At 41.3% G+C, this 14,084-nt stretch overlaps 1 protein-coding gene and 1 non-coding gene across 2 annotated transcripts in view; both read left to right on the forward strand.

Annotated features, from left to right (window-relative positions):
- The window catches only part of RAD51B (RAD51 paralog B), a 456,146-nt gene that overhangs the window by 164,599 nt on the left and 277,463 nt on the right, over nt 1-14,084 (forward strand). The window lies entirely within an intron of this gene.
- LOC149314694 (U1 spliceosomal RNA) lies at nt 12,959-13,128 on the forward strand. Its single transcript, XR_016281189.1, has one exon. It is a non-coding gene; the product is annotated as a U1 spliceosomal RNA (small nuclear RNA).

The raw sequence follows: 14,084 nt of genomic DNA on the forward strand, positions 1-14,084 counted from the left end.
CTCTATAACAGTTAAGCTTTACAGTAACTTACAATGGGGTGGGTGGCATCCTGGAACTGTGATTAATTACTGTATTTAAAAAGCTTTGAGAGGGACTCACGCTTTTGCTCCATTATGTTGTTTTAATTCTTCCGCCTTCTGAGTTTATGGATTTTTGTCTAACAGCTGTAAATTTATGTCAGAATTTCACCTGTATATGAAGGACGTCATAATCAAAGAGATACTAATTAGATTAACCAAGAAGCATGCATTAGATATGCTCAGTTGTGTTAAACAAATACCCCAGACAGATGGAACAAGTTATCTGTTTTTGGCTTATAATTAGGACTGAGTCCCTTTAAAAAATAAAATTAAAAAAAACCTGATCAAGTTACAGATATGAGTTGAGAGCAAAATATTTAATTTCAGAGGAGCTTATAGAGTACCAGCTTGTAGCAAGAGACACTGCTGGCAATATTTATTTCCAAAAACACTCTAGAAATTGCAGTGAAAGAGAACTAGAGTATGCTTTTGTTTCAGTGAATATTTTCTGTAACACCTGCCTTAAAAAACAGTCCAGTAACATCAGTAAACAAAAAGCCTTGTCTGAGCTTTGAAATTCAGACTTGTAGGAGCTGTGCCAAACTCAGGCAAGTTTTTTGGAACACTGTAATTTATCCAGACCGCAAAGTAATGACCGTGTATTTTTCTGCATGTTCCTCCCATTGTTAGGTATTACCAGGATCTGTGTAAGCTGAGGAATTTTTTTCCAGCCAGGCTCCACCCCACAGAGAGGTCAAACTTCCGTGTTTCTCCCTCCTCAGCTCTGACTCACAGATTTTTGCGCTCTGTGTTGTAAAATAAAACAATAGAACTGGCCAGAGAGTGGAAGATGACTGTGGAAAAGAAGGAATTTACTGAAAAGAACTCTCAGGATAGTTATTTTAAAGGAACTTTAAAATGCAAATGGCTGTGGGTTTTTTAAATTGGTTTATTCAAATACTTACCTTGCTCTATCATAAGATCTAAGGATGGTGTAAAAGAAAATCGTTTTAAACCATGTAAAATGTGTTTTTAATTGTGTTTTTTATTTTAACATGCTGTACCCCAACTTGAGGAGAAGTAGAGAAGAAATAAAATTTGTTATCATTAATCATCATCATCATCATCATCATCATCTGCATTTCATTGATGGTCATTCCTTGTCATTTCTATTTTCTGCTGGTAGTATGGTGTTATTTGCATATCATTAAACTGCTGATACTGGGAAAATTGGTTGCTATCTCCAGCTTTCATATCATCTTCCACCAAGTCTAATACAGTTTGTGGTATGATGTGTTCTGCATAGAAATTAAACTGATGAGGTGATAAATTGTAGCCTTATCTGATCCCCCTTGGCACTAGGAAAGCATTCTGCTTTTCCATATTGTTTCCTGACAGAGTCATCCTGTTCTAAGTACAGGTTACACACCAAGACAGCCAAATGTTGTGGCACAACCATTTCTTTTGGAGAAATCCATATTTTTTCATGACCTACACAGTCAAAAGCTTTGCTATAATTTAGAAAATGTAAAGCAAAAGAAATGATTAAAACAGTTTAAAAGCATATTAAAGTATGTAAAATTTATAAGATGTTAGAACAGTTTAAAAGCATGTACATGCAGATTTTTTTGAAATCATCACTCCAAAAGTTTTAATATAAAAGGTAACCTGTGGCCAGAAAGAAGGTGATATGGGTTATTGGACTTCTGTAGGAGGGCATTCTAGAGTTGAGATGCCATAGCTTAGAGATCCCTCTTCCATATTCACACACAGTATATGCCTATACTGTACTGGATGGAAACAAAAGAGGGTTTGTACAGCAAACCTCAGTGTTTCGACAGATGTATATTAGGGAGAATCATTCTTTTAAGTATTGAGGTCCCAAATTATTTAAATACAACTACCTGCACCTTGACTTAAGAGACCTACTGCTCTTTTTAAAACACATTTTTCTCCTGAAGATTTTATCATATGCTATGAACCAGTGTGGGTGTTTTTAATGTTTTAGGCTTTGTCTATCTTTATTTTTTAAAAAGGTCTTATGACACACACCCACACTAATATGCTTAAATCTCTAAATGTTCTCTTTTGAAACTATTTTTCACCCACGAGAACATTTTCTTTACCTACCTACTTTTAATTTTGCAAACTTCATAGGCACACATTTCTGAATACAGTGATACTATTTTACAAAATAGCAAAAAATAACTCATCCACTCCCTGCTAATTCAGAAAGCTGCATTTTGAGGAGACAGAAAGAGAACAGGGGATAGCAATGTAAGCTTCACTGCACTTGAGCTATTTAATATCAGTTAGCAGCAAGCTGTGACATGAAGTGAGTATAAGAGAATAAAGGGAGAGAATATTCAGAATACAGAATAATCTGAATATGTGCACGATATGTCCCATTCATTTCAAGACTTTTTAAAAACTTTAAGTTACTCTCTTCACTGCAACCATACCCCACAGCAAATAATGTATTTGCTATTTAAAGAAGGCTCAGTATACAGACTGACCTTGACAACAAACTGAGGGATGCAGATAGTGCTAAATGCTGAGAGCAGACTAAAGTTCCAGTCTCTGCATTGCTTCCCTATTATCTGAGCATAATTCATAGTGCTGGCTTTGATCTAAAGAGACCTGAACAGCCTGAGCCGTACATGAGATAGGGCTTATCCTCGTGGTCTTACAAAGGGCACTGTGAGTGCTCTACAGTATGTTTTCAGAAGATCAACATGAGAGAAGCAGGAATGGCCTGCTGTGCTGGTATGTGTCCTGCTTTTTATGGGTTAGAGAGATATACTTCAGGCCAAAAGAGAAGAGCACATATTTTTTTCTTGAGTTCTTTTCTTTTGGTTCTTGCCCTACAGAGTTTCCATGAGCATTAGCATTCTCATTGTTACTGTCAAAGCAGGGAATTGAGAAGGGCAAGCTTCCTACAACATACAAAATAAATTGAACAGGAATTGTTTACAGTGATGTGAACAAAATATAGCAACAAAATGTCTTTCTATGGACAAATGACATGTCAAGATACCAGTCCAGCCATTTCCATGCCACATAGACCTGGTTTTCTGTGTGCAGGGAAGAGTTTGTTCGTTTTAACCTGCAACAACATTCAGCTACACACTCCAACATTATAAAGTAATATGTTAATAGTTATGAGTATCCAGTATTCTTAGTACCATTTACTCTTCTTCACTCATTTTCAAGGGCACCAAAAGTAATATTCAAAATATAACTAGGTAAAGAAGCACTGATAATTACAGTGTAAAACTTTGTATTTAGCTGATATTTTCCCATATGGAAATAAATATTATTTGGTTAATTTTGTGGAATGACATAAATGATTGCTTTCTGCTTATTTTTAGGATTTTTTAAAATGAAAATAGAATGTTGTAGTATTCAGAATCATCAAACAGCTCCCCATAAATGCTTCCATTAGGAAAGAAGTGCACGGTCTCCAACTTGGGAGTCACACACACAGAGATCCACCCTTAGTTTTGTCCTGCAAGGATGTTTTGGCCTTTTCCTGTTACCACTGCATTCCACCACCACCCTTCAAATCCCACTTGTTTCAAACAGATTGCTCTTTCCTTCATATGTTTTTCTTTCACAGAAATTCTTATAAAGAGTACTTGAAAGAGCAACCTAAATCAGACTAGCTGGAGAAATAGCAGCTTCAGGAGATGCAGGAGACATCTCTCAATTCTCAGTAAGGAAGGAGGACTGCTGGGATGTGTAAAGTTGTGTATATGTGCACATCACATGTAGTCCTCAGGGTCAAACAATTTAGGTACTTCTGCAACAAGATACTATTTGTATATGCTTCAAATATGTCCTCTGCTTTTTTTCTTTTGAAGGTTTCAGCTTAGCCAGGCTGTGAAGATCTCTTTCTTTACAGAAGCGGCTTGTACAAAAGGATGCTCCTGATAGGACAGTTTCCAGTTACGTTTTAAAAAATGGTCTGTTGGGCAGAACTGTGCACTACTAATAGCATTTATGGTGCTTCTTGCACAGCATTCTTCATGTCTTGGGTCTTCTAGTAGCCAATTAATAGGCAGTTTAGCAATTGGATTAGGACTGGAGGAAGGTTGGTTGTTTATAATCTTAGGTATCCCATCCTATCTGTATTATCTTTTAACTATCTTGGATGCGCTTCTGGGAGAAAGGCAACATATTAGTCAAATAAATAAATGGTAGGTGGGTTTTTTTTACTCCATTTTACACATCAATAGAAAATTTCAGTGGGAGGCTTACAGCTTGATTTGCCCTGTGTAGCCTGATATACTTCTAATTGCAAGTTAGGTCCATCTGTTGGAGGACATAAAATGGTAGTATAACTCCACCAACATTGTGTTCTTTGGGAATTGGTGTGCTTCAGCTGTACAGATGATGAGAAGGAAGAATATTTGGGTGGGCCCAAGCAGTAAAACCAAAGGGTTAATATACTCAGATCACCAGAAGCTGAGAGATTCTGAAAGCATTTGCTTATCCGTTTTCTTAAAGCCTTTAGTTATTTTGGTTTCTTGACTAGAATCATATTTAGTGTGTGGCCATGAGGCATAATGGTTTGTTTCCTACTATATTTTCCCTCAAAATCCTTGCCTAATACTAAAGTTACTAATAAACCATTGTCCGGGGAAAATGCATTTCTCTCCACAGCTAACAGAAATATTATAATTTGCGCTGGTGTCTTCATTTTTTTTCTTTTGGGTACAAGTATGATGGACACCTATTAGACAGTTTCTGTGATCTAATTAATGACAAGCAACATCTCCTACCTTCACTACTTCATGATGTGATGCTAATGCCAGGACTTACCTAATAGATTCCCCCACTTCTCCAGTTAATGGAAGCTGAATCTGACTAAGCACAGAGACTTCCTTTGTTAGTTTCTTCCTGTACAAACACATTAACACTGACTTTGCCTTGAGACTAAACAGTGAGCAGCATTCCCTTAGAGTAGCTGTATTCTACTTCCTCTGCCCTCTAGTACATATGTATGGTGGATATTTGTATCACTGACTTTGAAATAGGATTTGCTGGCTGTAATAATTATATATATATGAGATTTTGCTGCTGTTGTTAACTGCCCTCAAGTTGACTTCGACTCAGGGTGACCCCATGAATGGACAGGTTGCTTACCTGTAACGGTATTTCTTCGAGTGGTCATCTGCGAATACATACAAATGGGTTTCACTGCGCCTGCGCAGTGCTGTTCGGAAACTTCTGGAATCACTGGGCAAAGTTAACTTTGCAACATATAGAAACTTTTTGGCGGTAACTCCGCCCACCCGTTATAAAGCCCCTGCGTTCCCGATCTTTTCCCCAGTTCCGCAATTTTTCCGCCAAGTAGGCGATGGAAGAGCCAATAAGAGCAGGACACTGAGGGGAGGACGGGTGGGATTTGTATGTATTCGTAGATGACCACTCGAAGAAATACCATTACAGGTAAGCAACCTGTCCTTCTTCTTCATAGTCTCTGCGAATCATACAAATGGGTTTAGACTGACAAGCTTAGGTAAGCGGCGGAGGGAGTGTCCTGAGACCAAGCTATGGTAAACCAAGGCATGTTTATTGTAACAATAAAAACCTTAAAGCCTAAAAAGAGTCAGTCTTTTGAATGTACACAAACTCAACATAGCAACCACATTGCAAACCTGAGAAGGGATTGTACGGTCATGCAAGACCAATCCCATGGCAACTTGTGCAAACCATCATTCAGCAGAATGCAAAAAGTGACATTGTTTACATAGAACTGCAAACAAACATCAGAACAGTGCAGTCAATGACAAACATCATAACAGTGCAGTCGATGCAACCCTGAGACCAACACAGCCCTCCCGAAAGCTGCGTCTCGGATGGCCCTGGTGTCCAGCCTATAGTGTTTAATGAAAGTCAGAGGCTGGGACCAGACAGCAGCCTTGCAGACATCCTCCAAGGGGATCCCCGACAGGAATGCGGAGGATGCTGACACTGCCCTTGTTGAATGCGACCGAACCCTGCCAGGGAGAGGTTTGCCCAACAGTTCATAGCAGAGGCGGATGGTACCAGCCACCCACTTTGAAAACCTCTGCGCGGACACGGGCAACCCCTTCTTCGGTTCCGAGTAGCACTGGAAGAGTCTCTCGGATCGGCTGGAGGCAGCAGTTCTGTCCAAGTAAAAAGCCAGCGCTCTCCTGACATCAAGAGAGTGCAGACTTCGCTCCGCATCCGAGGTCGGATTGGAGGCTAGAGTAGGCAACACAATGTCCTGGCACATGTGGAAGGCAGAAACGACCTTGGGCAAGAAATTAATGTTTGTCCAGAGGACTACCTTGTCCTTGTGAAACCTCAGGAAGGGCTGGTCCCTCTGCAAGGCACAGAGTTCACTCGCACGGCGGGCAGAGGTGATGGCCACAAGAAAAGCGGTTTTCCAAGTCAACAATCTAAGGTCCGCTGTGGCCATCGGTTCAAAGGGCTTGGATTGGAGCGCGGCCAGCACCGCCTCCAAGCTCCAAGCCGGTGCCGGTACCGACACAGGAGGGTGCAGGTTGGCACATCCTTTAAGGAACCCCTTCACCAAGGGGTCCCTAAAGAAGGAGGCCCTACCCTCAAATTGGTACCTGGAACAAATGGCAGAAAGGTAGCACTTGATGGATGTGAGGCATAGCCCCTCATCCAAAAGCGCCATCAAAAACTCCAGCACCACTGGAGTGGAAACTTGAACAGGAGACAAGCCCTTTCGATCAAGGAAGAGGCTAAACCTCCTCCACTTGTGGGCATAGGACCACTGGGTAGATGGTCTCTGCGCGGCCAGGATCACCGACCTCACCGCATGTGGCAAAGCGGCTAAGGCTGGATTCTCCAGGCCACCAGCGGCAGGCTCTCGATGTCCGGATGAAGAATCCGGCCATCCTGGATCGACAGCAGGTCCGGACGGAAGTCGAGGCAGAGGAAGCATCTCTTGGAGAGGTGGAGAAGGGATGCGAACCAAGGTTGTCTCGGCCACCACGGGGTGATCAGGATCGCATCTGATCAGTCTGTTGTCATCTTGGACACCACCCTGATGATGAGGGGGAAGGGAGGAAAGGCGTAGAGCAGCTCTCCCGACCAGCGGGAGGCGAACGCGTCTCCAAGGGATTCGTCCCTGTGCCTCCTGGAGCAGAACTGGGGACAGTGGCTGTTCCATTCGGTCGTGAAGAGGTCGATTTGGGGGGTTCCCCACCGATTGAACAGGTCGCTGACTGTCTCCGGATGGAGCCTCCACTCATGGCACACCAAGGGAGATCTGCTTAGGCGGTCCGCCAACTCGTTGTCCTCTCCTGGAAGGTGAATCGCCTGGAGGAGCACCTGCCTGTGGCTGCACCAGTCCCAAATGCGGAGAGAGATCTCGAGCAGAGTCCTGGATCTGGTGCCTCCCTGTTTGTTGATGTAATACATCACGGTGGTGTTGTCCGTTCTCAGGAGGACCACCTTGCCTGCGACCGAGGATTCAAATGCCCTCAACGCCTTTTCGACTGCCAGCATCTCCAATGCGTTGATGTGGAAAGGCTGGTTGGCCGTCTGTCAGGGATGCTTTGATTGAGATTTCCTTCATGGCAGGGAGGTTGGACTGGATGGCCCTTGTGGTCTCTTCCAACTCTACGATTCTATGATTCTGTGATTCTAATTTTAGATGATTTGTGAGACATTTGACACCTTGATTTCAGCATTAACTTAATAAAAGCTGTCACTGACTCTGTTTTATGTCTCCTAGTGCATGTTGCAGAATTTTTTTTCAAAAACCATTGATTTCCTAAAATTGAAGTAAAAATACTTTTCTGATGCTCATTATTTCCAAAGAGTCAAACTTAGGAAACAAGGAGTTCAAAGGCTACAGCTGAGAGATTTCACAGTGCTGGTACTAACTGATAAAATCCTTCACAGATCAGGGCCACAGTAACTGAAGGAATGTCTTTTATATTCCTCTCCAACATTTGTTGTTGTTACGGGACGCCCTGCTCTGAGTGCCTTAAAAAGCTGAGATACACCAGCATGCTACTTGAAAGAGGCCCTTTTTATTAGTAGACCCACCCAACACAGAGAGCAAACTATGTATGACTCTGGAGACCAGGGTTCAAATCCCTGCTCAGCCATGGAAACCCACTAAGGGTCAGGCAAAGGCAAATTCTCTTCTGAGCAAATCTTTCCAAGAAAACCCTATAGAATCAAAGAGTTGGAAGAGACTACAAGGGCCATCCAGTCCAACCCCCCTGTCATGCAGAAACTCACAATCAAAGCATCCCCAACAGATGGCCATCCAGCCTCTACTTAAAGATCTCCAAAGAAGGAGACTGCACCAAACTGAGGGAGTATGTTTCACTTTCAAACAGCTCTTATTGTCAGGAAGCTCCTCCTAATATTGAGGTGGAATCCCTATGGTAGGTTTGCGTTAGGATCATCATAAGTCTAAACGACTTGAAGGCGCACAACAACTCACACCATCCCAAGGTAGGGAACAATGTCCTTATACTGCCAATAGCTTTCATTTGTGTGCTTTAGCTTAACTTTTAGTCTCTGATCTTTTCAATTCATTATTGTGCTATTTCTGCTTTTAAAAACACACATTTGTTAACGAGGCCGTGTTCCATTGTCCAAGGGATTTTGGCTTTTATCTTTACTGTCACCTTAAAAGCATTAAGCTGTAGGGTAACTAATGTTGACAACGACAACGTACACAGATACAAATACATTGACCAGAGTCTGAATAACAACTTTATTATTATTATTATTATTATTATTATTATTAATATAGCGCTGTAGATTTGCACAGCGTTGTACATAAAACAATAAATATATAAGAGTAAACCTGCCTATGGTGTACATTCATGGCCATTACCTTAAGGCTATGCAGGGGGAATTTTGGCTTATTTTGCTTTGAACAATAGAGATACTGTGCGTGCGTGCGTGCGTGCGTGCACACACACACACACTCCCCATATCACAGGCTGCTTTTGCGAGTTGGAAGACCCTCACTTTCAGAAACATTTGTAAAAGATGCTTCCAAGAAGCATACAATGCTGAACGAGTTCCATGATGCTTTGGATCTCAGCCTTCATCTTTCAAAGTATATGTTGGGATTAGGTGAAAGAATAAGAATGAAAGATCAGTGAGCAATTCTGTGGAAGTGTGAGATTGCGGAAAGAGTCCAAAGAAGCTGAGGCTGTTTTTCCTTGTTTGTCATACTTACAGTGATGCCATGTAGGACAGTAAATTCTTTGTAATGTCTTTGATTGTTTGTGCATTGTGTGTTGGTGACTGCCTGTGGATAGGATCCTATATGAATGTTGCTCCCAGTCAGAAATTATTTCAATCATAGTAGCAATCTACAAATGAATTTCAAACATAATTTCAAGTTGCACATGATGAAGTACAGAATGACAGAGTCAAGTGCTCCTGCAGTCAATCTGTTGTTCCTTTCCTGCTGCGTCTGATGGCATAAGATGAAGCTCAAGTTTTATACAGCTCAAGGAGGAGATACTGGAGTCATTTTTATGACAGGATGAAGCAATACAAGCGTCTTCTTTCTTGGAATGAAACACTCTTTGGCATCTTAAAGACTAACTATCTCAGTGTGGCATGAGCTTTTATAGGCAAGAGTCCAGCATTTTCGAATTGGGTTTCAGATATCTGAGAGGCCTTCCCAGTTCATCCTGCCACCTTCATATTCCTGCTGCCAATTGTATCTCCTAGGATCTTGCTGTGTCTGAATGGAGAGTCCGAAAATGGCTCAACAGTAGTTCTCGTGTTTATCTCTTTGTAACTGGCATCTCATTTGGATTTAGTTTCCTGTCATCTGTCAAAACTATCTAGGGCAACTTAAGTTCTTTCAGAAATAACTGCCTCTGCAAAGAATAGTTCACTGTGGAGTAGTCATTTCAGCTTCCTTTGGGCTATATGCCAGTTTATAGAATAATGGATCTTTCTTTGCTTTCAGTTGCTGCTCTCTTTTGCTCATCTTTATCATTTTTCTTGTGTAGAAAGGGGAATGTGGGAATATTTTTTATTGTACTCAATAAGCATTTGTGATAATTTATGGCAAGAGAGCAATTTCCAGCATTTCCGGAGTCACTGCAGCAATGAAACATTCACCATTTTGTTGCTTTTAGTTCTAGCATAAAGAGCTGTTGAAACTTTAAAAAAAATAAAATGAAAGAACAATACAAATCCTGTGACTTTGTTGGTATTATGACGCTATTGTAGTATGTTTTAAAACTTCAATAATTTGAGATTACAATTGTAGCTTTCATCAGAGCAATCATTTAAAGCTGAGGTGGGCAATTTGTGATCTCCCCAATGTTGCTGGACTGCAGCTCCCATCTGTCTCCCATCCTGTATAGCCAGTGGAGTTACAGTTAAAGAGCATCTGAAGGACCACAAGTTGTCCACTCCTGAATTAAAGTTTTAAATGATAAAGGCCAATTTCATTAGTGAGGGCAAATTTGTGTGTAGGTGGGAATTAAGAGCATGTTTGCTTGGTGTTTTTAAAGTGGTGTTTAATTTAAAAAATTATTGCAGTATATTTTTTAAATTAAACACCACTTTAAAAACACCAAGCAAACATGCTCTTAATTCCCACCTACACACAAATTTGCCCTCACTCTATTGGAGAGTGAAAAAGAAAATGTAACAATAGTCGTCTGATAATCAGAATCAAGCTAGCTGTGATAAATAACATATCACATGAGGCTTTTAAAAATTTGTTTCTGGGAAACTGTGTGTCTTTTTATTGTGCATAGGAATGGTGTTTTGGGGGGATCCAAGGCCCAAACAAAAATACCTTCCCAGCAGCTTTTAGTCCTGAAGTAGGTGCTGCTATAAGCACCTATGGGAACTTTCCCCTTTGAGATAATATTTTGCACAGCTATCAAGATCTTGGTAAAAAAAAGAAGGGATGGACTGAAACAGACTGGTGTTTAACAGAGTGGGCGTGTGGTGTCCACATGCCCCGACACCAGTGTTGCATCGCCCGCCTGACTGCACACGGCAAGGGTGGCTTTTCGCCGCTTTAATTAGGACCAGCATTTTGCTGGTCATTTTGGGGCCAGCAAAGTGCTGGATTGGGGCCGTTTTGTGTGGTTGCTGTGGGACCGATCTGGTGCTCCTAGGGGTGGCGCAGAGCCACTCTATTGCGGCAGTCTGTTTTGCCCCTTAAACTGCCTTCCATTGAGTTATACAGTCTCAGCAAAATTACTATTTTTCCAGGTTGAGTCTCCCATAGACAAAATGCTTGAGACCATAGGAGTTTTGGATTTTGTAAAAAACTTTTTGAAATACCTGTATTTGTATATACTACAAAATGAGATATCTTGGAGATCGGACCCAAGTCTAAACACAAAATTCATTTAGGTATCATATGCACCTTATACACATAGCCTGAAGGTAATTTTATACAATATTTTAAATAATTTAGTGTGTGAAATAAAGTTTGTGTACATTGAACTACCAGGAAGTAAAGATGTAACTGTTTCAACTATCCATGAAAAAAGGTTTGGTTTTAGAACATTTTAGATTTTGGAATTTCAGATAAGGGAGACTCTAATTGTATTATTTTATTCATTTATATCCCATCTTTTCCCCAATAATGGGACTCAAGGCAGATAATAACACATTTAAAACAATACAAAACTTTGATAAAAATATAAATATAATTTATTTACTAAGCTATTAAACAATTTATAAAGTTAAAACATTAAAAACATTAAAATTAATTAAAAGACTATTCAAATCATGAAACAGCACAGCACATCATTAAAAGCCCACCCCATGCCAAAAACTGATGGCACAAGAATATTCTCAATTGCTGATGGCAGAAAAGCAAGGAGGGAGCTATCCCAAGACTGGGAGCAGCCACTGAAGTCCCTCTTCATTTCCCCATACTTCCTGACATGGCTGCTGATTTATATGTAGCAATATACTCCTTCTTTAGTGTTATGTCTCACCGAAGACGTATATCTAAGAACTTCCTTAGAAGGGTTAAGTAAAAAAGTTTACTTAAAATGCAAAGGACATGTGCTGAGATTCTGCCATATAATTAAATTCAGTTAGCTAAAAGCAGGTGATTCTTGCACTAAAATGTTTTGAAATAAATGATTAACATTATCAAGAGATGTTGAGTGTAGTATCATATATTTATATAATTATATAGTTATAACTTTTAAAAATCTATACATATAATTTTTTGCACAGAAAATGATTATGAGCACAAAAATTGTACTTTGGATAATGTACATTGATTCTTGTGCAAAAACACTATTATTTATGCAACACCCCACATGTTTTTTCTGTTTCTTTGTATTTATGCCAGCTGTGAAAATACATGTTTAGTTTTCCCTACATGTGCTTTCTGTGGAAAAAGCAACATTTTGTGTATGTTGTGCAAAATATATGTTTTCTTTGCTAAAACATGTTTTTTGCCCAATGATGTTCTGAACCATGAATAGTGTGGGATACTATGAAGAAACCCTTGTATTCTCAGAAATTGGTGGGAAATTAGTGAAATTATTCATTCCCACAAATAGGAACAAAATAACTCCAGATTTAGAGATTTTATTGACAAAGAAACGAACACTTGAACATGAAAAATGGATAAATTAATGTCAAATTGTTTTTTCCAGCTATGGAGTTAGCTTGCCACTGCCCCTGTTTGCCTGATATTAACTCTTTTAATCCAAAGTAGTTATTGATCCCTGTCCCACCTCCCAGAAACAGCCAAGATTTTATGATTTATAGTATAACCATTACAGTGAGCCTGAGCAGAAGCAGAGCCTGAGCAGAACCTGGGTCAGTCCCCAGGCTGCCGGCCACTACTTCATAGAGCCACAGCCACTGCATGCCCTTTACCTGCTGCCGTATGTCTTCTCTCAAAGATCGCGTTGCAATCAATAAAGGTGGAAGCCAGGTACCCCCATCTGTATTTACCTGGCAAGGGAGATACCATGATCATGAAGGTGGTTTTCCCAGGGTGAGGCTCATCCATTGCACTCCGGATGTGCTGATCCCTGCAATTTCTCCAAATGCGGGAAACTCAACTGCATAATTTGTGGTAGCATATAGGCCCAAAATCAATCCTCTTTCTGTATCATTTTGGGATTTCACTCTATACCTGATCCAATAAGCATCTGTTGAGCAAATTATTTAAAATCTTTAAAATGAGTCTAGGGCGGGTTATAGACCGCCCATTTGGGGTGGTCTGCACCCGCCCCTTTCCCCGGTGTATCGGGGCCTCAGTGTGCAGAGCGGCAGCCGCTGAGGCCCCGATCCACCGCTTTTCAGGCTGCGGGGAAGCAGCAAAACGCCGCTTCCCCGCAGCCTGAAAAGGGGTGTCCCTGGGGCTTCAAGCCCCAAGGACACCCCGCGGCAGTGGGGAGAAGGAGAAAGGGGCCGCTTGGCCCCTTTCTCCATTACTTCGCTGGGCGCAGCCGTCTAAAGGCTGCGCCCAGCGAAGCAAAGCGCCGCCGCAAACCAGGAAGGAGCTCCGAAATGGAGCTCCTTCCTGGTCCGTGGAAAGGGCGCCCTAGGCGCCCTGGCGCGGACCGACGACGTCACATCCGCGCCGCCCCGTGTAGAGGCGGTGCGGTCGTGACGTCGTCATGGCGGCCCCCATGTGGAAGAGGGGCCGCCATTTTGTACGGACTCAGTCCGTACTAGGGTTAAGGGGGTGCGGAAGCACCACACCTTCCTAACCCTAGTACGGCACTGAGTCCGTACTTTAATGGCGGTTTGTAACCCGCCCATGACTTTGTTGACTCAATTGTTTTAAACAGCTTAGAATTAAAGAATAGTAATGTTAGCATTGCTTCTCTATAGATATGTCTGTATTACTGAATTCTTCAGGAGAAAAACTTGTAAGATATGTTTCAATGTAGTTATTTTATTTTATGTATTGCTGTATCACCTCAAAGTTTACTAAGGCTCCCGGGATGATGAAGAAATAAAAACCAATTAAAACAGCATGGCTTAGGTCCAGATTGTTTGTCCCCATACGGACCTGCTGGAGCCCTAAGTTCTTCTGATCTTCCCGCCACCATTACAGGCTC

Source organism: Sceloporus occidentalis, unplaced genomic scaffold, assembly GCF_023333645.1.
Source record: "Sceloporus occidentalis isolate IW3139 unplaced genomic scaffold, rSceOcc1.0.p SCAF_4, whole genome shotgun sequence".
NCBI classification, from domain to species: Eukaryota; Metazoa; Chordata; class Lepidosauria; order Squamata; family Phrynosomatidae; genus Sceloporus; species Sceloporus occidentalis.